Source organism: Scyliorhinus torazame, chromosome 16 (assembly GCF_047496885.1).
Source record: "Scyliorhinus torazame isolate Kashiwa2021f chromosome 16, sScyTor2.1, whole genome shotgun sequence".
NCBI lineage: Eukaryota > Metazoa > Chordata > Chondrichthyes > Carcharhiniformes > Scyliorhinidae > Scyliorhinus > Scyliorhinus torazame.
Window position 1 is genome coordinate 10,898,004 of NC_092722.1, and position 27,271 is coordinate 10,925,274.

At 43.4% G+C, this 27,271-nt stretch overlaps 1 protein-coding gene across 11 annotated transcripts in view; it reads left to right on the forward strand.

The window, feature by feature from the left end:
- The window catches only part of rerea (arginine-glutamic acid dipeptide (RE) repeats a), a 708,059-nt gene that overhangs the window by 105,964 nt on the left and 574,824 nt on the right, over positions 1 to 27,271 (forward strand). Inside the window, exons 2-3 of one of the 11 annotated variants that reach the window (XM_072477931.1) lie at positions 21,450 to 21,634; positions 22,543 to 22,619. The exons of 7 other annotated variants lie outside the window; for them this stretch is intronic. The gene's annotated coding sequence lies outside the window, so the exon portion shown is untranslated. Of the gene's footprint in view, positions 1 to 727; positions 858 to 21,449; positions 21,635 to 22,542; positions 22,620 to 27,271 lie in introns of those variants that run through there. 3 more of the 11 variants (XM_072477932.1, XM_072477930.1, XM_072477933.1) reach the window with 3 other exon arrangements.

The window sequence follows — 27,271 nt, forward strand, 5'->3', positions numbered from 1 at the left end:
TTGTTGTTGGGAATAATAGTATTCATTGCTGTTTTCTTATTCCCCATGTACATCCATAGTTGATTAGAAAAATTGTCTTTGATTAATTCACGGTTAAAAATGGCATGCCTGCTTCTGTGGTTTGGGGAATTTGGGATTGATTCCATCTATGACAGGTGTGGAACACTTACAAAGACACTTGGTTATGGAGCTTATTTTCAAGCAGTGTTTTTCCCACGAGGCGCCTCTTATGGGGAGTGCGTCTCAGCGCAGAAAGCTAAAGCTACGTGGTGTTCAATTTTTATTGATCTGTCATGCTTTCAGGACGAGGGAGGCACAACTGTTTGATGAGCTCGCCTGATAAAATAATATTTTGTGCGCCTTTAATTTATAACCAGGAGTTTTGGGGCGGCAATATTTTAATTAGCTGCCGTCCAAATGCTTGCTTGGAGCCCCTTTGCATTCTGGAGCAAAGAAACGCTTCCTGGCCTGCTGCTTTGAATTGTCAAAAGGCACTTGACAAACAGTTCTCTTTCCTGTCGATCCTTTTTTGATCCGCATGTGTTCGCCGGGGCTGTGCATTTATATTCCACGCGATAGCTATGGATCTGAGATGCAGATGACTCCAGGGATACTGTCTCTAATATCTTGCTTGCTGATGCATTTTCTGGCTGGCCATGCCATTAAGAACAGTCATCAATCACAATCCAGCTCCTTTGTGTATTGGGCTCCAGTCCTGGTTTTTCCTGGTGCTTGTTGTTGGAGGTTTGTTCTCCTTCATTGGTGTCTGGATAAAGAAGACTACGTCAGGCATGTGGAGTGTCTGCAGCACAGCTGAGCGTAGAGTGTGAAAGAAACCACAATCTGCACTGACTCCGGTAACCATTCAGCTCTGATTTCCTTTGCTGTACATGTACAACGGTGTGCTCTTTTTAACTTGGCAGCCCTGTCCTGGCCAAGCTTGACTGAGAAGCAAAGCAGCAGGCCTCTTTGTTAGCAAGTGCCTTCTCTCCATGGGCTGTGGCTGTTAACGGATACAGCAGCGCTGACATTGTTTAGCCTGGTTGTTGGATTAGGCCCAGGCCACGGAGAAGGTCCACTGGGGTCAGCTGAACAGCTGCTAGAATTGCGGTAAAGTTGTTGCTGTCACCTCCAGGAATTCTGAAGATTAACAGATTGTACAGCCTCGGCTGAGAGGAAGGGCTGGCATGAAAAAAATGAAAGCTGAAACAAAACCCTTTTTCCTTTTCAGTTATCTCTTTTCTCACTATTTTTCTAATGTGGCAGAACTTGTGTGGGAGTGTCTGAAAGTGGAATGCCTTTTATGTTTTTGTCTGGTGACTGTAGCAAAGTATGTGATTAGCTTTTTATCATGTGTTTACACAATGCCTTGGATCTAGCAAACACTGACCACTAAAGTAAGACCTGCTTGACCTGTTAATGTATAAGGTTTGTTTTGTGGAGAAATCAAAAAAGCTTTATTGCCTTTGTCTCATTATCATCTCCATGCTACTGTGTTGCACATGTGTCTCCGATCACCACGGAGCACAGCGTGCCCAGTCAGCCACCCAGCAGTCTTAATTATACACCGAGAAAATTAAAAAGACAAAAAAGTGTTTTATACACACACACATACACAAAAAAACACTACTCTGGAACTGTTGATAGAAAAGCTTCTGAAACCTAGAGTACTTGAGTGATTATTGTACTTTGGCAATTGGTGTTTGGCAGGCAGCTCTAGGAATGTCATTCGATCTGACTGCATGATAGAATTGGCTAGGATTACATTAGTATTTTCTATGGCTGTTGAAAGTGATGCATCAGCGAGTGGTCTTCAGTAACAAATTTTAATGACTTGGTCTGTTTGTTTTAGCGGGTTTTTATGCATTAGTGCGTTTGCTTGAGTTTTGTTTCATGTTTCTGAGCTTCAACTCTTCATTCAGTGTGTTTGACATTACACCAAGCAGGATCTGAATATACAGTGCACAATTTCCTCTGTTATCTTTGTTTCCTCATTCCCCAGTGACCAGAACAAAATACCACACCACGACTACAATGGCAAGCTCCTAATTACTGCTGTAAAATGAATTTTGCCTGTACAGCTTGAGTACACTGTAAATCATCTTGCACTATTTACGTTTTTTTCTCTGTGTTGATGTGTTGCACTATGCTATGTTTACAACAGCTGTGCTATTGTCCACAGGAAGCAAAGATCAGAAAGAATTTGTGTAAATTTGACAAATGGATTTATAGTACTAACGTGCAGTACGCTTATAAACAACATATTCTTTAAAATCTGGAACCAATCCTTCCATATAACATTAGCTGTAACTTTTATCTTTTTATGGCACTTTACAGCAAATGCAAGTGTGGGAAGAAACATGAATTATGTGCACAATACTCTGATTTGTTGTACACTTGGGAGATAGTGTTTCAATCAACAGACTTTAAAAATGTAAAAGTACTTGGGTTATTTCCTTAAATTCTGCATTTCTTTTTAATAAGGGTACTAAAAAATAATCAATACTTCTGACATATGAAGTCACACAGTTCCTTATATTTCTGTTATTCCACTTTTTTGCAACATATATAGCACAGGAGGTAACAGACAACTTAAGAGATCTGAATGAAACTACTTTTGACACTGATTATTCAGTGTTAATCTTGATTTACACAACAATTCTCGTTGGGAGCTGTTAATAGTAGCACAATACCACAGTTTAAAAATGTAGCACCTTTTAAGGCTTCCTTTAGCTCCGCGATTAATAATTTCAAAACAAGGGATAATTCTGGCAACGCAATGAAGTTTTATGAAAAGTAATTTGTGGGATTTTACAGCATCCACAGTTTTGGTTGTAAATATAACGCCTTCTGAAATGGGGGTCATGGTCATGCCAGCTATTGTCAGTGAACGCCAAATGAGATGAATCATCCATTTTACAGTGGCAGTTAAAAGATCATTTCATTGCTTGTTCTTCAAATGAATTAATGCTAAATCTTTGTTATTATAACTTATAAATGACTTCAAACTCTTTGGCTAACTTCTATGTGAACTGCATTTTAAAACTTAAGTAGATGCTAGGATAACATGGGCCTGGACCAATTTAAATTTAGTTGAACCAAGCAGATGTTTTCTGCCATTTAAAGACTATATAGGCCTATTTCAAAGCATAATTGCCCAAAATGTCACTGATCTCGTGAGATCAAATTCATGAGTCAACAAGCCTGAAGAAACCCAAGTCCGTAAGCCTGAAGTAACTTTGGTGGAAAATGTATCAAAGTGCAAATGATTTTACTTAAACCTGAAAAATGAATTCCTGAATCAGAGCAATATTTAACAGCATGAGCACCTAACTGGGAAGCAGTTAAGGTGTGTTGCTTTATTCCTAGCAGTTTTCAAAGCAGCCTAATTTCTTAGAGCAGTTTGTTAAATACACCCAGTTGAAACGCCATAATGTTGATCACCAGAATAAGTTGAGTTAATGTGCACAGTATATCTGCAGATTGGTCCTTTTTCTGGTAAACCGTCGTGATTAATGGTGCTAAGTAAGATCAGTGAAGCGTTCGTGCCACCACTGGCTTCACAGTGAACACTGCTTGTAGTTCCAACAAAGTCTATAATGCAAGTGGCAAGATTTCTAATCAAACTGAGTCTTTGACCCCAAGAGCATCTGTTTTGAATGTGCAAGTTTACTTTAAAAAAAAACCTATTTGTATATAATTAAAGAATAACACAACAGCACTGCCACTTGATACCCAGAATAAGGCATGTTCTTGTGCAGCATTAGAGGAGTTGTGGTGTGCTGTAATGGTCTGCTCCTGGAATTGAATTACTTTAAGATTTATGCACTGATTTGAGTACGCTTACAAAAGAAAATATTGTGGCGCTTCAGATAAAACATGATTTCAATTTTATTTCAACAATTTTTTTCGTATTGGTTGAGCTCTCTTGGTATGACGTGTTGATGTGAATTCTTTGTGTTGCTTCAGTTATGACATTTAAACTGCAGTAAGGTAAAATTCACTTTCTGAAGAGGTGACATTTGAAGGCTTGAATGGTAAAAAAAAACACTACATTTTCCTGCAAACTCAAACCTGACTGTCACTTGTATAAGCATTTGAATGCTTCTTGAAATGTTTTGTACATACAGTACTTGGTGTAGAGAAATGGTGTTTATCAAATAGATTGATGTAAAGTTTAGGTCAGAGCTGTTAGTGTGGCAAGTGGGCAAGTCGTCTACCTTCACATATAACAATAGAAAAGGAAGTGAAGGTTGTAAAATGTATACCAGCCTCGAGGGAATCTGTTAATGTGTTTGTTTTTCAGTGCTATAGTATACAAGTAAAAATATAATGTTGACTAAGTCCTGAGCTTTTGAAAAAAACAAATGCTGACCTGTTGAAGCAAAGCATGCCTCATTTTATGAAGGCATTTATAACAAGAAATTAGGAAATTCTATTCACCAAAGGATGCTAAATGAGTTCAATTTAAACCTTGGAGGACGATTATAGTCATAAACCATAAACATGAAGGTTCATCCATTTTTGATTTTGTTTGTGAAATGTAATATCTGAAAAGAATTGCCAACAATCTGTGGTTATAAAAGCATTTGACTCTTACAGATGTCATGTTATGGTACGTTGCTGGTATTTTGAATTCTTTAAAACATTTAAATATGTAAAAAGTATTAAGACATGATTATTGGTTTCTCAAATGAAAGACAAAATTAGAAAGCACTTTGTTCCAAGATTGCGATTTGGCCATGGGGTAAATTCTCATGTGATTGTCTGGTGTCATGTGATGAATAACTAACATCCATTTTGAAAACTAAACTATTCAAATTAAATTCAACTCCAGAATTACGTAGGCAAACTATAGCAATATTTTGTCTGTCACCACACATGTGATGCCCATAATTTTGATAAGGTTTTGGGGAAAGATTTAGACAGTATGAACATTATAATTAATTAAGCAGTTTAGACTCAAACATCGCTCAAGGTTACTTTAACCTCATTGAGGAATGAGCATTCCCAGAAATTTGAAGCTGTTATTACAAAATTTGTGTATAGCGAACAAACATTTTAATTTTGCACACTTCAATTTTAATTTCACGAGCAATGCCATTAGATTTTAATTTGTGCAGTAAAAGCTGTAACCTATTACTGGAATTGTGCATGTTGTGGAGGCTGAAGTTCAATTTACTTGCTTTGAGCACTAAAATGTTGCTTGTTACTTTTAGGATATCAATTATTTTCCTTAACTGAAAGCAGAAGTTAGTATTTTTTTAAAAGTAAAATTTCAAACTCATTTAATAGTTGAGCATGCAGTTCTTATTTGTTCAAGCAGCGATTAATATTTCATATTTCATCTTTTTGCTGCACCCACTTTGGTGTAAAAGGGTGAAAGGTAGTCATTAATAAACTTTTTGTGGCAGTAAATCTCCACTTCCAACTATTTTAATTGGACCACTTCAAATGCTAATTTCAGTGACTGTTGAGGTCCAAGAATGTATCAAATCTGTGAAGCGCCTAATGGGGAGCTGCTAAACATTTTGAGATGTTTGTTGCCTTTTTCTGTCCCTTCAATGTTGGTTCGGAATCTTGAGTTCAAAGTGCAGGTGCTGATTGAGGGTATGCGAGTTCTAGTAGTTGAATTGAACTGTTAACTGTTTGTCTTGGGAATTTAAATAAATGGATGTTTTGGAAGAAAACTGCAAGGTTAGTAAACCTCCCATGTTATACAGAGAATGCTCCTTCAACATCTACTTCTCACCACTAGTTATTTCATCTCCGTGAAAGGGTGCGGTGGCGCAGTGGGTTAGCCCTGTTGCCTCGTGGCGCCGAGGTCCCAGGTTCGATCCTGGCTCTGGGTCACTGTCCGTGTGGAGTTTGCACATTCTCCTTGTGTTGCGTGGGTTTCGCCCCCACAACCCAAAAGATGTGCAGGCTAGGTGGATTGGCCACACTAAATTGCCCCTTAATTGGAAAAAATGAATTGGGCACTCTAAATTTAAAAAAAATGTCATCTACATGAAAAACACAATTTTGGAATAATATGTTTATGAATTAGGGATAGAATCATAGAATTTACAGCATAGAAGGAGGCCATTCGGCCTATCGAGTCTGCACCGGCCCTTGGAAAGAGCAGCCTACTTAAGCCTACACCTCCAACCTAACCCAGTAACCCACCTAACCTTTTGGACACTAAGGGCAATTTAGCATGGCCAATCCACCTGACCTGCACACCTTTGTGTAAGATGTGGGAGTAAACCGGAGCACCCAGAGGAAACCCACGCAGACACGGGGAGAAAGTGCAAACTCCACACGGGTAGTCACCCGAGGCCGGAATTGAACCCGGGACCCTGGAGCTGTGAGGCAGCAGTGCTAATCACTGTGCCACCCATTGATTACTTCTTGAACATTTCTTGTACGATTCTTGCTTTCGACTGCTAGTTAAAATGAATTGGAAATACTGCGACAATGCACAAATATTTGCGTTTCAAATATTAGGCAATTTTATCAAGCTCAGATATTTGCTCCTGATTTGAAAATGGATTTTTTTTGCTTTGCTGGAAAGGTAAAGCTCACGTTCCACTTTGTACAATAACTGTTATAAGACCTTTTGAAGAAAAACGTCTTCACACAGATGGTCTTTAAGATCTAGAATACATTATGAGCATTTGGACATTGGTAAGGTACTTGAAGTGGACTAATTTGCAGGGTTATGGGAAAACATTGGTGTATGGGACGAGGGTGATAGCTTTTTCAAAGAGCCAATGAATAACCTTCCTCTGTGCTGTAGGAATCTAGCATTCAACGATTATTCTTGTGACAAAAAGGCTGCACACCATGTTCCAAGGCGGTTAATCACTGACTTCAGATAAATGGAGAATTGCTACCTAGAAAGTTATTGTTGGTTAAAATAAATGTGAATTTGTGCGAGGAGTTGGATATTGTTCCGGTTTTTAAAGGAAATTTGTTTTAAGATTTTATTTAAGGAAAATCAAATTGAAATGTATTTTGTACAATTTGAACCTGAAAGATTAGGCTCCATTTATGTCAAGTTTGTATTTCTGCCATAAAAAATCTTTACGATGCCACTTCCCCCATGGGGTAATAATTCAGTCTGTGATGGAATATGATTCTGGACACACTGTCTTCAGTACCACACCCAATGGCCTTCATTCACATATGTTCATTAATGGTGACTGTTGGCATATTCATCCACAGGGTAATATCACAGCTGAACCTGGTCCTTTCTTTGACCATTGGTCACTTCTAGGCTGGATGGCTGGCGAGGGAACAAGATCTGGTTGATTTTTCTTGATTAAAATTCATTAACTTGATCGGAATCAGACTTTGAACCTGTGACCATCCTTGACTACAGGTTTCAGCTACCAATTGGATTAATTTGGTCCCAAAGAGAAAATGCTGGAAAATCTCAGCAGGTCTGGCAGCATCTGTAGGGAGAGAAAAGAACTAATGTTTCGAGTCCAGATGACCCTTTGTCAAAGCATCAAAAGTTAGCTCTTTTCTCTCCCTACAGATGCTGCCAGACCTGCTGAGATTTTCCAGCATTTTATCTTTGGTTTCAGATTCCAGCATCTGCAGTAATTTGCTTTTATCCAGTGGATTAACTTGGTTATTGGTTCCCATTCAATGTAAAAATTTGCTTTTGAAGGCCTTGCATTATGTAGGATTTTTGAAACTTGGATTTTTTTTATAATGACACAATTGTGATTACATACACATTAATTAAGAGTCAGTTAAATCCATAGATTCATGGAGAGTGCACAGTGTTTAGCACTGCTGCCTTACCGCGCCGGAACCCAAGTTTGATTTCGGCCTTGGGTGACTATCTGTGAGGCGTTTGCACGTTCTCCCCGTGTCTACGCGGGTTTCCTCCGGTGCTCCGGTTTCATCCCACAGTCCAGAGATTTGTCGGTTAGGTGAATTTGCCATGATCAATGCACAGGGTTATGAGGCTAGGGTGGGGTAGTGGGCCTAGGTAGAGTGCTATGGATTCTATTACATATTTAAAGCTGAAGTTGACATGGATTTTCATTGGATGCCTGTTTTGAGCAAAGTTCTAGTATATACATGTCTTACACAATGGCCTTTGTTATCCTGCCAGTTGGTAATGTTTCACCTTGCAGGAAGGATCATCATAATAACACCATTATAATATAGCTTAAAATTTACACTGATAATAGACTGGCATCATTTAAAGTGCGATGGAGGGCTTACGTTATACACATGTTTAACTCTTATTAAATCAGTTCATTTTAACATTCGTTAGTCCTTTCCTAAATACCAGGTTCATTAGAAAAGATATGAAACAGACATGTCTAACATGCTTGTTTTTGTTTTGTACGTGGCTGTTTTGAGAGCTCAGGGAGGATATGAGTTTGTTGCAACCTAATGAAGTAAAGGTGTCAGGAAATCCCATTCTTGAATCTGATGCATACAGATTCTTGCTGACAGTTTTTTTTTGTCGTAAATCTTAGTGTATGTATATTAAAAAATTCTTATTTAGATATTATAATTGTCAATGTAATTTTGCGTTCCTATATTTCCGTGCTTTTTCCTGCTGTTAAATGCAGCATATTACCTACTGAATAGTTTTGTATTTGTTGCAGAAGAATTTCGTGTTTGAAAACATTGATCATTTTGGCAGATGTGTATAAATATTTAATGATCGAAACATCCAATAATAGCACCAGTTGAGGCAAGATGATACTTCATTCTGCTGAAATAATAAAAATGTTAAAGCATTTAGGTGGCTATTTTGTAATCTGGTGCTAAATTCCCAAGTGTGTAGATTTTTCCTTTTGGACCTTGCGCAGAAAATGATGCAAGTTAATTTTTTTTATTTTGACAGATATATGCAGTACTTACATATGTAGAGAATATTGTACTCGTGGGACTATGCACAAGGTAATATCTAAAAAGGATTTCCAAAATAGGAAAGCAAAAATTGAGTCATTAAGTAAGTCATACAACTTGAGGATTACTTGATTAATGGTGTTTAGTTCCCCCTTTTAATTGCACAATTTCTTCCATTAAACTTTTATAGGGGGTTGTGCTAATCAATATCAGTGTCATGAATGTCACTGCATTGATTCACCAAACATATAAAGAGCATTAGTGGTCTGCTAAAATGCGTATCAATTTGAAAAGTTACCTGTACACCTTTTTGATCTCAAAGACCTCTTGTTTTGCAACGAAATGTCATAACCTTCCGTGGCTGAACTAGACAAGTAATATGTTGCTGTGCAGTTATATTAGCTAGAGCTGTAACATAGGGCTGGATTTAATGCAGGAAAACATAAGAGGCCGGGTCCACTGAATTGCTGGAGATGCCGTGCGTTGTTCACTAGTGGTGGAAAAACTTTCCATGATTAAGTTGGCTCGTTATTGAGCCAAGTGACACCAATTATCCCTGAGCCCACTGGAATTTACTAGTGGCTCAGGGATTACAAGCAAGAGGCACGGCCTTCCCATGCCCCCCAAAGGCAGCCCTGAACACCTAGTCAGGTTTGCCTGTTGCCATTTAGAAGCGTCCTCTTTCAAGAGTACTTGGTGCCCGATCAAGCGACCCAGCATTGGGAAGGGGGATGGACACTGAAAGCCACCCATTGCACTGACTTGCTGCTCAACCCACGAACCCCTCTGCGTGACCCTTTTACGCACACTATCCCTACAACTTTTTATACATTTTTTTTGATTAAAAAAAATATATAAATATAGAATACCCAATTCTTTTTTTTCTAATTAAGGGGCAATTTAGCTTGGCCAATTGACCTACCCTTCACATCCTTTTGGGTTGTGGGGTGAAAGCCACGTAGACACGTGGAGAATGTGCAAAGTCCACATGGACAGTGACTCGGGGCCAGATAGAACCTGGGACCTTGGCGCCGTGAGGTAGCAGTGCTAACCGCTGTGTCCGTAGATGTGCCAGTTAGGTGGGTTGGCCATGATAAATTGCCCTTAGTGACCAAAAAGTTTAGGAGGGGTTATTGGGTTACGGGGATAGGGTAGAAGTGGGGGCTTGGGTGGGTCGGTGCAGTCTCGATGGGCCGAATGGCCTCCCTCTACACTATGTTATACTTTACTGTTAATCCGAAATCTATCAGTTGCTACCTTAAACTTACTCAATGACTGTTCCAACGGGCAGCACAGTAGCATTGTGGATAGCACAATTGCTTCACAGCTCCAGGGTCCCAGGTTCGATTCCGGCTTGGGTCACTGTCTGTGTGGAGTCTGCACATCCTCCCCGTGTGTGCGTAGGTTTCCTCCGGGTTCTCTGGTTTCCTCCCACAGTCCAAAGATGTGCAGGTTAGGTGGATTGGCCATGATAAATTGCTCATAAGTGTCCAAAATTGCCCTTAGTGGGTGGGGTTACTGGGTTATGGGGATAGGGTGGGGTGTTGACCTTGGGTAGGGTGCTCTTTCCAAGAGCCGGTGCAGACTCGATGGGCCGAATGGCCTCCTTCTGCACTGTAAATTCTATGATCTATGACTGAACCTCCACAGCTCTCTCGAGTAGAGAATTCCAAGAATTCACAACCTCTGTGGAAAGAAACTTCTTCTCCTCTCCATCCTAAGTGGCTTCCCCTTTATTTTGAAATTGTACCCCCCCGGTTCTAGACTTCCCGACCAAGAGAAACATCTTACCTGCACCTACCCTGCATTCCTTTAAGTATTTTGTAGGTTCCAGTGAGATCACATCTTCTCTACTGAGTAGTACAACACTCCTGTGTGCTTCACCCGATGCTTGTGTCTATGTATTTGCATTGTGTATTTTAAGTTTGCCTTATTATGTATTTTCACGGAATGATCTGTCTGAGTTGCACGCAGTACAATAGTTTTCACTACCTTGGTGCATGTGACAATAAACAAATCCAAACCCCCTCATACGTCGAAACTGTCGAGCAGTTATTTTTCAAACTCCCCCTTTCGTGCCCCGTGCCGGCCCACCTTTCGCGCCCCGCGCCGGCCCACCTTTCGCGCCCCGTGCCGGCCCACCTTTCGCGCCCCGCGCCGGCCCACCTTTCGCGCCCCGTGCCGGCCCACCTTTCGCGCCCCGTGCCGGCCCACCTTTCGCGCCCCGCGCCGGCCCACCTTTCGCGCCCCGCGCCGGCCCACCTTTCGCGCCCCGCGCCGGCCCACCTTTCGCGCCCCGCGCCGGCCCACCTTTCGCGCCCCGCGCCGGCCCACCTTTCGCGCCCCGTGCCGGCCCACCTTTCGCGCCCCGTGCCGGCCCACCTTTCGCGCCCCGTGCCGGCCCACCTTTCGCGCCCCGCGCCGGCCCACCTTTTGCGCCCCGTGCCGGCCCACCTTTTGCGCCCCGTGCCGGCCCACCTTTCGCGCCCCGTGCCGGCCCACCTTTCGCGCCCCGTGCCGGCCCACCTTTCGCGCCCCGTGCCGGCCGGCTCACCTTTCGCGCCCCGTGCCGGCCGGCTCACCTTTCGCACCCCGTGCCAGCTCACCTTTCGCACCCCGTGCCGGCCCACCTTTCGCGCCCCGTGCTGGCCCACCTTTCGCGCCCCGTGCCGGCCCACCTTTCGCGCCCCGTGCCGGCCCACCTTTCGCGCCCCGCGCCGGCCCACCTTTCGCGCCCCGCGCCGGCCCACCTTTCGCGCCCCGCGCCGGCCCACCTTTCGCGCCCCGCGCCGGCCCACCTTTCGCGCCCCGCGCCGGCCCACCTTTCGCGCCCCGCGCCGGCCCACCTTTCGCGCCCCGCGCCGGCCCACCTTTCGCGCCCCGCACCGGCCCACTTTTCGCGCCCCGCGCCGGCCCACCTTTCGCGCCCCGTGCCGGCCCACCTTTAGTTCTTCACACAGTCCTGTTACTTGGTTGCTGGCAGCTACAAAATGGAGGAATCCCTGATCTTGCACCCAGAGCACCGACCGCGTGACGTCAATGTACATGCCAGGCGCGTGACCTGTTCTCTGCTGCCGCTTCTGGCGGGAAGACACTGCGGTTGTGAAATCATAGAACATACAGTGCAGAAAGAGGCCATTCGGCCCATCGAGTCTGCACCGGCCCTTGGAAAGAACACCCTACTCAAGCTCACATCTCCACCCTATCCCCATAACCAGCAACCCCGACCGACCTTTTTGGACACTAAGGGCAATTTATCATGGCCAATCAATCCACCTAACCTGCACAAAGGTGGACTGTGGGAACACCCAGAAGAAACCCACGCAGACCACAGAGAGAACGTGCAGACTCCGCACAGACCCAAGCTGGGAATCGAACCAGGGAAAATGAAGCTGTGAAGCAACTGTGCTAACCACTGTGTTAAAAAAGATGTTTGTTCCTGGGAAGCACACTGACATCAGGAGGAGGCAGCCTGACCCACTGGGCTCTGAGCCTACACGCTGTTGGATCCGCCTGAGGTGGCCCACATTCTCGACCTAAAAGCCGGTCACGGCTGGCATTAAAAAAAACTGGTTGTTGGGCGCTTCTCCTGCCATCGGGAACACGCGACTGATCGTTCCGCGGCTGGCCCGCGACCCGCCTGTGGGCTGCGACCCTGAGTTTGAAAAAGCCTGCTGTAGAGAATACAGGCCCAGTTTGCCCAATCTCTCTTCATTAGACAGTCGTCACCCCCAGAACAAGTCTGGTGAACCTTTCTGAACTCCACCTTTGGTACTAATATCCTTTCTGAGGTAAGACGCTCAAAACTGCGCACACTACTCCAGGTGCGGTCGAACCAAGCTTCCTGTACAATTGAAACAAGACTTCACTACTCCAGTACTCAAATCCTCTTGTGATAAAGGCTGACAGTCCATTCATCTTTATCTTAGCTTGTTGCGCCTGCATGTTTACCTTCAGTGGCTTATGGACAAGGACACCCAGGTCACTTTGTACAGCTGCACGTACTAATTTCTTACCATTTAAAAAAAGCTCTGCACATCTGTTCCTTCTACCATTTTTCCACATTATATTTCATCTGCCATGTTCTTGCCCACTCGCCAAGTCTGGCCAAATCCTCCTGTAGCTGCTTTATACCTTCCTCACACCACGCAATTCTGCCTAGTTTTGTATCTCCGCGAACTTGGAAATATTAAATTTGGTCCCCACACCCAAATCATTGTTATATACTGTGACCAGCTGGGACCCAAGTACTGATCTTTGTGGTACCTCACTCGCCACAGCCTGCCAAAGCAAGAATAACCCATTTATTCCTCTCTGTTTTCTGCCTGTTCGCCAATTCTTAATCCATGCCACTATATTGCCTCCTATCCAATGTTATTGTGCTAATCAACCTCCTGTGGGGAAGTTCATCAAAAAGCCTTCCGAAAAATCCAAATATACTACATCCATCGATTCTCCTTCATCAATTTTTAGTAAATCCTCAAATAATTCTCCCAAGTTTGTCAAACATGATTATCCATTCGTAAATCTATGCCCAATCAGATCATGAATGTCCAAGTGTTCATTTATCACATCCTTTGTAATAGATTCTTGTGTTTTTCCTACTACTGATGTACGTACTGCTGTATGGATATGTTTTCTCTCTCCCTCCCTCCTTAAATAGTGGGGTGACTTTTGCTACCTTCCACTCTTCAGGAAACATTCCAGAACCTATAAAATTTTGGAGGATGATCACCAATGCATCCACTATCTCCATTGCAACCTCTTTCAACACCACGGGATCCAGAGGACTTATCGACTTTTGAGTCCCATTGATTTCTCCAATATGGCCACCTTACTTACTAATTTCTTTCAACTTTGCATCCTTGGATCCCTACATCTGGGAAATTTCCTGTATCTTCCTTAGTGAAAACGGCCCATCAATAAAAGGTCTAAGCATTCCAGCCAATCCATTTTTCTGTTTCATCATGGGCAAAAGAAACAATCGGAACTCAATGTGTATTGGGCAAATGTGAATGGATCCCATCGACCTTCCATTGTCCCTCATCCAAACTAGACTGAGTGAATTTTAAGGTGTTAAATGACAACCCAGGAGGTGTAATTCACACACCGCCCTCTTTTGCAAAAGGGAGTTTGAACAAGTCAGAGTGAGGAAGTCATTTGTTGGCTGCTTTCAAATTACGACAAGCAGTAGTTCTGCAGATGCAGTTCCATGAGGAAAACAGTGAACCAGCTGGGAGTCATTCATCTAAAGCTCACCTGAGATCCAACCTCCTGAAAATGTGACTACAAGATGCCTTTGCTGCTCATTGAAAAGCCTCTGTATTACAACCTTCACTTCACCTAAAGCATGAACTTGTCTGATAAACTACAGGCCTGCTACAAGAGCGACTGAAACAATCATGTATTGTTCCACCTTCATCTGCATCTAATCTTTGTCAGTGAAATAGTGTGTATGAGTTGAGTGAGTCATTGCGCTTTAAGCATGGAAGTGTCTAATAATATACTTCATTTAAAATTTGAAAAAGATTTGCTGCTGGGATTATTTAAATCTGGACAATCACTCCGAGGATTAAAAAAGCACACATTTAACCTGCAAGCATATTGATCATGGGAAATAAGGCACACACAATTTTTGTCTGTGATTCTTGATTATTGTGCTCAAGTGTGGACTTTGAATCCACAGCGCTCTGATTCAGTGGCAAGAATGCTACCGATGAAGCCATGGCTGACATTGGATATGCTTGTGGATCCGTTGAGGGATATAGCCCTAATTTTAATGGTATGTTGTGGTTGGCAACAGTATTCAACTGAGATAGGAGCAGCCTGTTTCTAACTAGTTCAATTTTATTTTAATTAGCTGTTAGCAGCAGCAAATGTGTTAGTTATTTTGATGACAATATGGAATGTCATTATCTCCGTGTTATCAACAGAAATGCACCTGTTGGCCTATCTTAAATTTGAAAACTATTATCGTCTGCTCCATTTGTTTTTGTTGAATTGTTTGTATTTGCTTAATATGTGTTGAAATGATATCTGTTTATTCACGACCTCCCTAACTTAGTTAATGGCGATTTCAGCATTGGATTGTTTTCAGCTGTATTTTGTGGCATGCAGGCAATTTACTTTTGTAGTTCCACTGTTAGTTATGGATTACATCTGGATTTGACTTATTGAAGACATTTTATAGGGTTATGTTCTTTTAAATCAAAGGCTTTTTTCCCTGGATAGTGACTGGTAATTCAGAGTCTGTTTACTGTAGAATCATTTTATGTTTTCTTTCAAGTCACTTCAATAAAGAATACAAGCATTTTACATGTCGGAATTTTAAATTGCTGTTTTGGTTCTTAATAGGGCCTATTAAATGAGACTTGCGGTTTTAGCCAATGAATTTTCAATGAGCTGACATTTTAGTGTACTATAAATGAACCTTTTCCGATCAGTTCTGGATTTATGAATCACCCTTTACAATTTTTGGGGCGAGGAGACTGGAGGTGTCAATGTTTGAAGTAAGAATAATTTCCATGACGATCCTGACAGTTAATGTTTACTAGTCACGATAATTTCCATTATAGATGTTTCGATTAGTTCATTGTTGCTAATTAGAGGACAAGTTGCATCTGAAACATGTCCTTTTGATAGGATTAGTAATTGAATGAATAGAAATCCTGAAATTTCAAGCTTTATTGAACTTTTTAATGGGATTCATTAAAAAGGAGATAATAAGCTACTCTGCCATTTCTGTACTTTATATACAGTAATATAGCTGCATAATTTATAACTAGATTATAGACCTCTTTGAAATGTGCATAGTCTAGAGCTTTTGCTCATGAAGTGTCCTCTACTCCATTAAAATTGGAAAAAAAACAGATTTTCACATTAAGAGAAATTCTATTGATCTCTCCCAGTGTTTTAGAGAACTGATGATCCTCCATGCCGACAGTGATGGTGCACTGTTGTCGTGAAATTGTTCCAGAACCACTATAATCGTGAAACCTGGGCGGAAGATGTCCGGTACATGTGAATTGGGCAGCATTCATTACTCGCATTGTACCATCAAAATGGCTGCACCACATCATCATGTATAGAGACAAACATTTTACGAGGGAACAGGACAGTTTTTTCCTTTCTGCCTCTTTCCAAAATTTGCACCTTTAAAGAGTGAACCATTGGTGTACATGGTTGCGCACTACTTCAAGACAGACCTGCTTGCAGTTGGTTTTGGTGCGGAGATGTTAAACCAAGTCCCCAGCTGCTCCCTCAGGTGGACATAAAGAATCTTGTGGCAAAAGGGTTGGAGAAATTCTCCCCAGTACTTTGGATCATACTTGTCTCTCAACCAATATGACTAAAACAGATTATTTGATCATTATTACATTGCTTTGTGTGGGACTTTGCATTTCTTCAATCCATCCACCCATTCCTCCTGTCTCCCAGGATGGGATGGACTTGATGATCTTTTCTTTTCTCATGATGTTGACGTCAGAAAATGACATGAGAAATAGTGGCATAGAATGAATGGCAAGGAACAGGTTTGATTTCACTAGTTGATATTCTAGTTTCCGTTGTCTTTGTGCTACCTCCAGAGTGAAGGAGAGGAATTTGAACAAAACTTTATCTCTGGGTTCTGCTCAGGTCTTCTGATGGCTACATAGTCTTACAACACCAGGTTAAAGTCCGACAGGTTTGTTCCGAATCACTAGCTTTCGGAGCACAGCCCCTTCCTCGGGTGAAGAGGTAGGTTCCAGATAGACATATATATGTCTATATATGTGTCGAGATTGAGATGGTTGACAGCTTCAAATTCCTCCATGTGCACATCACCAACAATCTGACCGTGTCCAGCCATGCCGACACTACAACCAAGAAAGCACAACAGCGCCTATACTTCCTCAGCAAACGAAGGAAATTCAGCATGTCCACATTGACTCTTACCACATTTTATAGATACACCATAGAAAGCATCCTATCTGGCTGCATCACAGCCTGGTATGGCCAAAGAAACTACAGAGAGTTGTGAACACAGCCCAATCCATCACGCAAATCCGCCTCCCATCCATTGATTCTGTCTTCACCTCCCACTAAGTTATCTTTTAAAAAACATTTAGAGTATCCAATTCTTTTTTTTTCCTATTAAGGGGCAATTTAGCATGGCCAATCCACCTCCCTGCACATCTTTTTGGGTTGTGGGGTGAGACCTACGCAGACACTGGGAGAATGTACAGTTATCTTTCCTAACTCACTATAGCTCTCATCCCTCCAGGAGTGCAGTACGTTGAACAGTTCGCTCCATTAAAAGCATTACACAAATGCTAGGTTATGTAGCTTTACCATAGGCTTCATATCAGAAATAAACTTTAAAAACAAATTAGACATTGCTCCATGGTTGGTCGTGTAAAAGGAATAACTTTTTCCCCCAGTGGTGGGAGAGCTGTATGTGTCCATCCGTGGCAGAGAGTTGTGTGTATGCATAGAGGAGAGAGAAGTTCTAGGTGTGGCGTGTTATAGGTAACACGTGTTATAGGTAACACATGTTATTCCTTTTTGTGCGCTACATTGTGGATACCTGAAAGAATGTTTTTCTCACACTTTTATTTCATATTTTGACATAGCACAAAGTGCTTACTAACGATTCTTCTCATCAATCGTGTTTCAGAAGTTAAACTAATGTTCAAAATAATAAATTACCATTGGCGAACATGACACCTCGCTGAGCCAATCAAAAATAATCTTTGGGGCTGTAATCTGATGATAACTGCAGTGTTAATATGTTTTTTTCCTTTGAAAGGAATCCCATCCTTCTTCGTGCTTCCACATAGTTTGGTGTCAGCCACCCCTTGTACTCCAAAATCTGACACATTCTGAGTTTGAAAGTATTAAATCTGTTTATTTCCATAGAAGCGACGTTAATCCAAATGAACAGACCCTGTGTCACAATTTACTGTTGATATTTGGTGTTTATTCTTTGTTCTGGTCTTCCCATTGTGTAACTAGCGCCATATCTAACCGCTCTTTTGTGTGTATGCTCTCTTCAACGGTAGTTTTCCCACTTCTCATTCCTTCAGTTCCAGTGCTCACATTCTATTGATAGGAAAAACGGCACTGCCTGATAACTTCAAAGCTTTCATAAAACTTTTTTTTTGGTACATTCGTCGGCTTAAACCTTGTACAAGAAGTGGAAAGATGAATTTGTGATATGGCAATTCTGAAAGCACAAGCAATTTATTTTCTGTCAGCAAATTAGACTTTTAATCAGCATGGACTGCATGTACTGTAGTTTGGTGTATGGTATCATCTTCCATCCAATCCTTGTTGAGGTTCCCCACTACTTGAATGATTTATAGAATATTAAATATTCATTGTGTTTTCAGGTAGTTTATTTCACAAATTCACCACTCCAATTATGATTTTTTCGCTTTATGAGGTTACCTCACAATGAGGTGATTTGCTCACAGTTCAAAGTCATTTGATTCCCTTCCTTGTGTTACAATCCCAGTGGCATGCTATCCAGGTCAGCTATTCTGTGTGATGTACAGTCTTCTGTTTAGTGTTGAGGTTGTATTTTTCCCCCTGCTAGAGCAAACCTAGTTTCTACTGTTCAGGTTTGCTTTGGTTATTAATGAAAGCCCGCTGTCTCAACCTTGCCCCTCTCGCCTGAGGTGTGGTGATTCTCGGGTTAAACCATCACCAGTCAGCTCTCTCCCTGGAAGGTCACCTGGGACAATGGCAACTTTGCCTTTGCCTTTATTGCAACTTATTTTGACATCCAGATTTTCCACGTTGCAGCACGTTTCTGGGTTCTGAATGTGGCCCAGAAGCCATTTTGTGGATCGTTCCCATGTGCAGCGTTACCATGTTCCGCTGATTTCCGTGCATATTTTTCTTATTGGTATCACTGAAGTGATCACACGTAAAGTGAGGTGCATGCTGATTGCACACAACACTGACTGAGAGAGAGGGCAGCATGGTGGCACAGTGGTTAGCATTGCTGCCTTCGCCGCTGAGGACCCGGGTTCGAATCCCAACCCTGGATCACTGTCCGTGTGGCGTTTGCACGTTTTCCCTGTGTCTGCGTGGGTCTCATCAGCACAACCCAAAGATGTGCAGGATTGGCCACGCTAAATTGCCCCTTAATTGGGAAAAATAATTGGGTACTCTAAATTTATTTTTTAAAAAACCCTGACTGAGCGAGCCGTGCGCTCCCTATGCATCCAAAGTGTAAATATTTATTTTGTTTTTACCATTTGAAGTCGATGATAGATCTATTATTTTATAAATAATTTAGTACTTTCTATAACTTATGAAATATTCAGCGTGTATTAAATAAACATTATTCATAGGGACCTCCTCCTTCCTTGAAGATCACTCGCTAATGAGTATGATTGCCCACGAAACTCCGTGTCACCGGTCATTTCTGTGGATCCTTGCATGGCTGATGAGCTGATCCCAGAGCCGCATCTGTGACTTGACACTTGGCAGGTGTTTGCAGGAGGTGGGATTGGTCCTTGGACTCTAGACCGCCGGTGTTCTTTTCTGGACATCATCTTGCCGTTAGATGTTCTCGGAAAAATTGTGTCCCTTCAACCAGGAGGTTCCTCCAAGTAGGTCTCTCTTGAGCAAGGGTCTCCCAGGCGTTGACGTCCATGTTGCATTTCTTGATGTAAGCCTGCAAGGTGTCTTTGAATCGTTTCCTTTGTCCTCCTTTTGTTCAGGAGCTTTTGTTGAGGTGGGTGAAGAAGATTTGCTTTGGAAGTTGGGGATCTGCCACCCTAAGTACATAGCTGTCCCAGCGGGCTTCGTTTTGGATGATCATGGCCTCCATGCTGGTGCTCTTGGCTCCTTCAAGGATGCTGATGTTAGAACGCCTGTCACAGAAACCCTGCAGTGCAGAAGGAGGCCATTCGGCCCACTGAGCCTCTGAAAGAGCACACTGCCTAGGCCTAATCCCCCACCCTATTCTTGTAACCTCACCTAGGGGCAATTTAGCTTAGCCAATCCACCAAACCTGCACATCTTTGGTCTGTGGGAGGAAACCGGAGGACCCGGAGGAAACACATGCAGACACGGGAAGAATGTGAAATTCCTACATTCATCACAATAGTACACCTATCCTCCCAGCGAATCCGTCTCGGATAGCCACGCCGGCTGACCCTCGCGACCCACCATTTCCTCTTGCCTTTAATGCGACAGGTGAGCCTGTTTGGTCCTCACGACCTCACTTGCTTTGACATTCAGTGTTACATTTCTGCTAAGGGCTTCAGCTGCTAATTTAAGTTGTCACTGCATCCGTTGAAAAAAAAAATCAAGAGGTTTGTTCTCAAACTCGCCATGTTTAGTCTTCAGATGCTGTTGAAGTTTTGAGAATTTAAATTTTTCATTTGCCAGCGTTTCCCTGCTTTTTACACACATGAACTTTGCATTCTGACACAATTAATAAACCCATGCCTCAAGAAATCATCTGCTTTGTTCCTGATTTCAGCTTCTTAATGGGTTGTTCACCAGAAGCCCTGGAGTTCACACCAGCACTGCTGGCAGCTATAAAATGGAGGAATCTCGCTTTTGCGCGAGAGGACATAGAATCATAGAATTTACAGTGCAGAAGGAGGCCATTCGGCCCATCAAGACTGCACTGGCTCTTCGAAAGAGCACCCTACCCAAGCCCACACCCCCACCCTATCCCCATTACCCAGTAACCCCACCTATCCCCATTATCCAGTAACCCCACCCAACACTAAGGGCAATTTTGGACACTAAGGACAATTTATCATGGCCAATCCACCTAATCCGCACATCTTTGGACTGTGGGAGGAAACGGGAGCACCTGGAGGAAACCCACGCACACACTGGGAGAATGTGCAGACTCCACACAGCCAGTGACCCAAGCCAGGAATCGAACCTGGGACCCTGGAGCTGTGAAGCAATTGTGCTAGCCACAATGCTGCCGTGCTGCCCATGATGTCAGTGTACAGGGTGCATGACCTGCCCTCTGCTGCCGCTTTGGAGAGAAGCCTCCATTGATTTTTAAAAAAGAATCTGCCCCTTGGTCAGCGTGCTGGTGTCAGGAGGAGGCGGTCTGCCTCGCGGGGCTCCGGGCCTGCGCACTACTGAGGGAATGCATGCACACGATGGCCGCCATTCTGAAAGCTGGTCGTTGCCTGCATTTTTAAAAGCCAGTCGCGACCTTTGAGCACCACTTCCTGCGATCAGGAACACCACAACCAGTGGCCCATGACCCACTTGCGGGTTGCAACTCTGAGTTTGAAAGTGACTGGTATGGAACAGTTGAGAGGAAGACTGCTGTGACCAGGATCTTGGTATCAGCACGGATGTCGCAGCCGTCAAAGACTTTGGTCCTTAGGCATCCCAAGGCGGTGCACACATATTGGCTAGGATGGTAGATCTCTGCATTGATATAAGCCTTAGATGAGAGGTGATACCCCTCGTTGGGGAAATGCTCCACTTTTGGGAGGGTTTGTCCATTGAACGTAAGGGAGGGAGAGGCCAGGTCTTGCCCTGGCTTGGGTTGGTAAAAGACTTGAGACTTCTTGAGGTTGAGACTGATTTGTCGGTATGCTTCCTTGTAGGGTTCAAGCATGGCTTGCCGATTCTCTTCTGAGAGAGTGGAGATGGTGTTGTCGTCCGCATGCGGAGGTTCCACGAGTGATGTCAGTATCGTTTTCTTCTTGAATTTCAACCGGCTGAGGTTGGAAAGTTTTCCGTCCATTCTGTAGACGATGCCTATTCCACTGGGAAGCTTGTTCTTTACAAGGTGAAGGCCAGTTGCAATGAAGGTGGAGAAATCATCTGAAAAAGCAAATGTTTTTGTTGTTGCCCCTTGTGATGATGATGGACCAGCAATGTATTTGTTATGGGATTTTCAGAATTTTCTCCTTTTTCTTAAAAAGAAATTTATCCCTCATCATGCTATACTTCATCCTGCCTCCTTCAGAGAATGTAGTTTGAGTTGCTCTGTGAAATATTTTACCCATTGAACTCTCCACCGCGCGCACCCCCCCCCCCCCCCCCCGCACTTTCGCAATTAAACATAAGCAATCGAAACAACCAAATGAAAACAGGAGACGCTGGAAATACTCAATGGGTTCAGCAGCAAACGTGGAGAGAGACAAATAGAGTTAACGTTACAGATCAACGATCTGATTGTGTCGCAAGATTTGAGATGTAAACAAGTTTTAAGCAAGTACAAAGACAGGCAAAGAGGTTGGGGGAGGCGGGGGGGTGGGGTGGGGGGAAGAGAGAGAGAGAGAGAGAGAGAGAGAGAGACCAAAAGGAAAAGCTCTAATAGGATAGAAGACACGTCCGGTTATTCTAGTTGGTATATCACTTAACTAAGAAATCATGGGATGCTAAAATCAAATGGCACATAACCAGGAATATGCAATAACATTTCAATCTGTCCACACTCAAAAGCCCAGGAGGGGGCTGTAGGAGTGGCAAGTAATTCAATTGTGTTTTTATTGGTGGATTATTGGTAGAATTGTAGTAATTTTACTGCCCAATGTGCCAATCGAATTGCTCCCATAAATTGATGTATTTGTATTTCTTGGTTCCTTTTTATACCAAAACAAAGTGAGTGAAACCTGGTTGCATCTTTATCTGCTGAAGAATTTTTGAACTGGATAAAAATTAATCTTTTTGTCTTTTTATTTCCATTTGTAGGACTGCAGACATTTGCTTCATTGTAAGGAATTTTCATAACTTGTTTCGGTTTTTGTGTGTGATTTTAAGTCATCAAGGTGAGAAATTACAGTGCTGTGATTTGGCTTACGGTGCATGTCTTTCTGTCGAGCTGCTTTCAAAAGCAAAATACTCGCAAGTAATTTTAAATTAATTTGAGAACCCCTTTCATTTTTTCTGACTATTTCTGTATTAAGCAATTAATGGATCTCCTGGGTATTGATCAGAGCGAGTCGGTGAATACGCTGTATAATATGGATTTAGTAAGCACCAACGACAGCTGTCCTTAGCGGCTCTAGGGAGCCGATTACCAGACAACTGGACAGCCTTTTTTTATTGAGAAGCCTGGGTTAAGGACAAATGATCCACACCGCTGGATATCAAGACTGAAAAGGTTAGGATAGAAGATGAGATAATTAGAATAATTTGTTGGCAAACTTGGCATTTTTAAATGTCAAATGTTGAAGTTTGAGTGCCACAGTTTTCAGGATCTGGAACTGAATAAGTTAGAGCAGAAATAAATGATGGTAACATGGCAAAGAAACAGGGAGTAGGGCAAACATTTAGAGCATAGGAAAAAAATAGCAATTTGAGAGAAATAATGAACATAGCAATATTGACAAAATAGAGCTGAGGAAAGCTGTTTGACATTGGCAGCAGATCAGTGCCTGTGCTGCTGGCTCCTCACTTTGCGCAGCTTGTGACATCCTCAAAGTAAAATTACTGAAGCCTGGTTGACGGAAACGGTCTCTTTAGTTTCTAGCTGTGGTCAATCTGACAAATTTCTTTGGGATTAAAATGGAAAATCCATCAAATATTCAGCGATAGATTAGTATCTGTGGTGAGAACAGATAAGTTAACGTTTGGTGTGAACCCGATATTAGGGCAGCACGGCGGCACAATGGTTAGCACTGCTGCATCACAGCGCCAGGAACCTGGGTTCAATCCGACCTCGGGCCACTCTGTGTGGAGTTTGCACACTCTCCTCGTGTCTGTGTGTGTTTCCTCTGGGTGCTCCGGTTTCCTCCCCACAGTCTGAAGATGTGCAAATTAGGTGGTTTGGCCATGCTAAATTGCTCCTTTGTGTCTAAAGGCAAGGTGGGGCTATGGGGATAGGGCGGGGATTAGGCCTAGGTAGGGTGCTATTTCGGAGGGCTTGTGCTGACTCAATGAATGGCCTCTGTCAACACTGTAGGGATTCTAATGAAAACGTACATTTTGCATGAATGTTAGATGACCAGGGTAGTTTAGTCCAGTGTAAATGCAGCTATTGAAAGGAGGTTTGGGGGTGGCAGTGGTTAGCACTGTTGCCTACGGCGCTGAAGGTCCGGGTTCGATCCCGGCCCCGGCCCCCTGTCCGTGTGGAGTTTGCACATTCTCCCCGTGTCTACATGATGTGAAGATGTGAAGGTTAGCTGGATTGGCCACGCTAAATTATCCCTTAATTGGAAAAAGAATGTAATTGGATACTCTAAATTTATAGAAAAAAAAAGTTTGGATGCTATTGATGAAGGGATTGTCTGTCGGATAACGTTTTTCTCTTGTACCCTATCGCGGAGAGCAAAAGGTATTGGAGATTTCCCAACTATTGGAACAAAATTCCATAGACTTTATGGAAAGTTAACAGTTGTTCAAAGTAAATATTGTGGCAAAAAAGGGAGATACTTTGTGGAGTGAACATTTACAGGTGAAGAGAATTGGAAAAGAGGCAGCACGCAAGACAAGAATATCAGTGGATGAAGACCTGAGAGTAGAGGTATTAGAAGTAGAGGTGGTACCTGGTGGCTAGACTTGTAGGAGATAGAAATTGCAGACTACTGAACCTCCATTATACTCTTTATTAAAATTACGACAGAAATGCAGATGAAACATTAGGTGAATAAGTTAATTAGGGGAGAGTTAATAGTGGGGGACACAGGAGTGGCGGAGATGCTAAGGTGCCTCAGTTTTCACGGTGGTGGACAATAGTACCAACCCTATAGGAACAGGCAATTCAAAGCTAATATAATGAGTGGAACTTAGAACAATCAGCATCAATAAAGAAACAATACTCAAAAATCTATTGGGATTGAAGGCAGACAAGTCCCAGGTCCTGATGGCCTATATCCTAGGGTGTTAAAGGAAGCGGCAGCAGAGATAGTGGATCCATTGGTTAGAATATTCCAAAATTCCATGGACACAGGAAAGGTTCCTGTGGATTGGAAAAATGCTAATATAACCCCCTTATTCAAATAGGAAGGGAGGCAGAATGTAGCAAATTGCAGACCAATTAGTTTAACATCTGTTGTTGGGAAATTGTTAGGATCCATTATTAAGGAAGTACTATCAGGACATTTGGCAAGTCAAACATAATCCTTCAGAGTCAGCATGGTTTTATGAAGGATAAACCATGTCAGAGGGAAGTAGGTGTGCTCTGTTTCATAGTGACATGGCTCACTCCTGCCTCAGCGGACTGTGCCATACAACCTGAAGGCTTATCAATACACCGGACGCACCGCAAGGGGTCATCAGGCAAAGTGAAGAGTGGAGGGGTTTGCCGCCTCATTAACTCCTCCTGGTGCTTGGATACTGCTCCTCGGACCTAGAATAGCTGACCATAAAGGGCCATCCGTGCTACCTTCTACATGAGTTCACTACAGCCATTATCACAGCAGTCCACATCCCACCCCAGGCAGAAGTGAAGAAGGCGTTGGACGAATTGTACACAGTTATAAATAACAATGAAACCGAACACCCGGAGGCCTTGTTCATCGCGGCCGGGGACTTCAACAAGGCCAACCTCAAGAGTGTACTGCCAAAATTCCACCAACACATCTCCTGTCCCAATAGGGGCAACAACACTCTTGACCACTGCTACACAAAAATCAAGGGTGCCTACCGATCCATCCGCCGACTGCATTTCGGAAAATCGGACCATAAGACGGTGCTCCTTCTCCTGGCATACAAGCAGAAACTCAAGTGGGAGAATCCAGTTAAGAAGGTCATGCAGTGCTGGTCCGAGGCAACAGCAGAGCTCCCTATGTAACTGCTTGGAGTCAGTGGACTGGTCCATATTTAAGAACTCAGCGACCAACGTAAACGAGTATGCCACCACCGTCACAGACTTTCTCAACAAATATGTGGACGACTGCGTGCCAAAGAAAAGTAGTAAGTATGTTCCCCAACTAGAAACCATGGCTCATTCGGGAGACTGACTCCCTACTGAAGGCCAGATCTGAGGCGTTCCAAGTCCGATGACCCTGACCTATACAAGAAATCCAGGTCCGACCTCTGCAAAGTCATCAGGGATGCCAAGAGACAGTATCAGACCAAGCTAGAGTCACAGACTAGCATTACAGACTCTCGGCGGTTGTGGCAAGGCTTAAACAACATAACGGGCTACAAAGCTAAGCTGAGCAGAATCTCTGGCAGCAGCGCACCCCTCCCCGATGAACTCAAATTAATTTACGCTTGGTTTGGGCAGGAAACCAGCATACTGCTGTTGACTGCCCAGCAGCCTCGGACACACCCATACCCACTGTCGCAGCTCCCGAAGTCAGATCGGCCTCCCTGAAAGTGAACCCGCAGAAGGCAACAGGGTTCCTGGTCGTGCACGGACCAGCTGGCAGATGTGTTCGCAGACATCTTCAACCTCTCCCTACTCTGTTCCTAGGTCCCCACCTGCTTCAAGAAGACCACCATCATCGGTGCTGAAGAAGAACCAGGCAACGTGCCTCAATGAGTATCGTCCGATTGCCTTGACATCGATCGTAATGAAATGTTTCGAGAGGTTGGTCATGAGGCGCATCAACTCCATACTCCCAGAATGCCTAGATCCACTGCAATTTGCATATCTCCGCATTCGGTCCACAGAAGACGCCATCTACCTGGCCCTACACTCATACCTGGAGCATCTCGACAAGGACTCCTACATCAGACTCCTATTTATTGACTACAGCTCCGTCTTCACCACCATAATGCCAGCCAAGCTCCTATCAAAGCTCCAAAACCTAGAACTTGGCTCCCAACTCTGCAACTGGATCCTCAACTTTCTGACCTATAGACCACAATCAGTTAGGGTAAACAACAACACCTCCTCCACGATAGTCCTCAATACCGGGGCCCCCTACTATACTCTCTATAAGCACACAAGACTGCTTGGCAAAATTTGGCTCCAACTCCAACGTTTGCTGACTACACGACCGTAGTGGGTCGGATTTCGAACCGTGTTGAATCAGAATACAGTAGGGAGATAGAGAACGCGATGGAGTGGTGTAACAACAATCTCTCCCTCAATGTCAACAAAACGAAAGAGCTGGTCATTGACTTCAGGAAGTAAAGTATTGTACACACCCCTGTCTGCATCAATGGTGCCGAGGTGGAGATGGTTGACAGCTTCAAATTCCTAGGTGTGCACATAATCAAAAATCTGTCCTAGTCCATCCACGTCGTCACTACGACCAAGAAACCACTACAGCGCCTAGACTGCCTCAGGAAACTAAGGAAATTCGGCATGTCCGCATTGACTCTTATCAACTTTTACAGGTGCACCATAGAAATAATCCTATCTGTCTGCATCACAGCGTGGAATAGCAACTGCTCGGCCCAAGACCGTAAGAAGTTACAGAGTTGTGAACACCGCCCAGTCCAGACAAACCTGCCTCCCATCCATTGACTACACTTCCGCTGCCTTGGGAAAGCGAGCAGCATAATCAAAGACCCCTCCCACCCG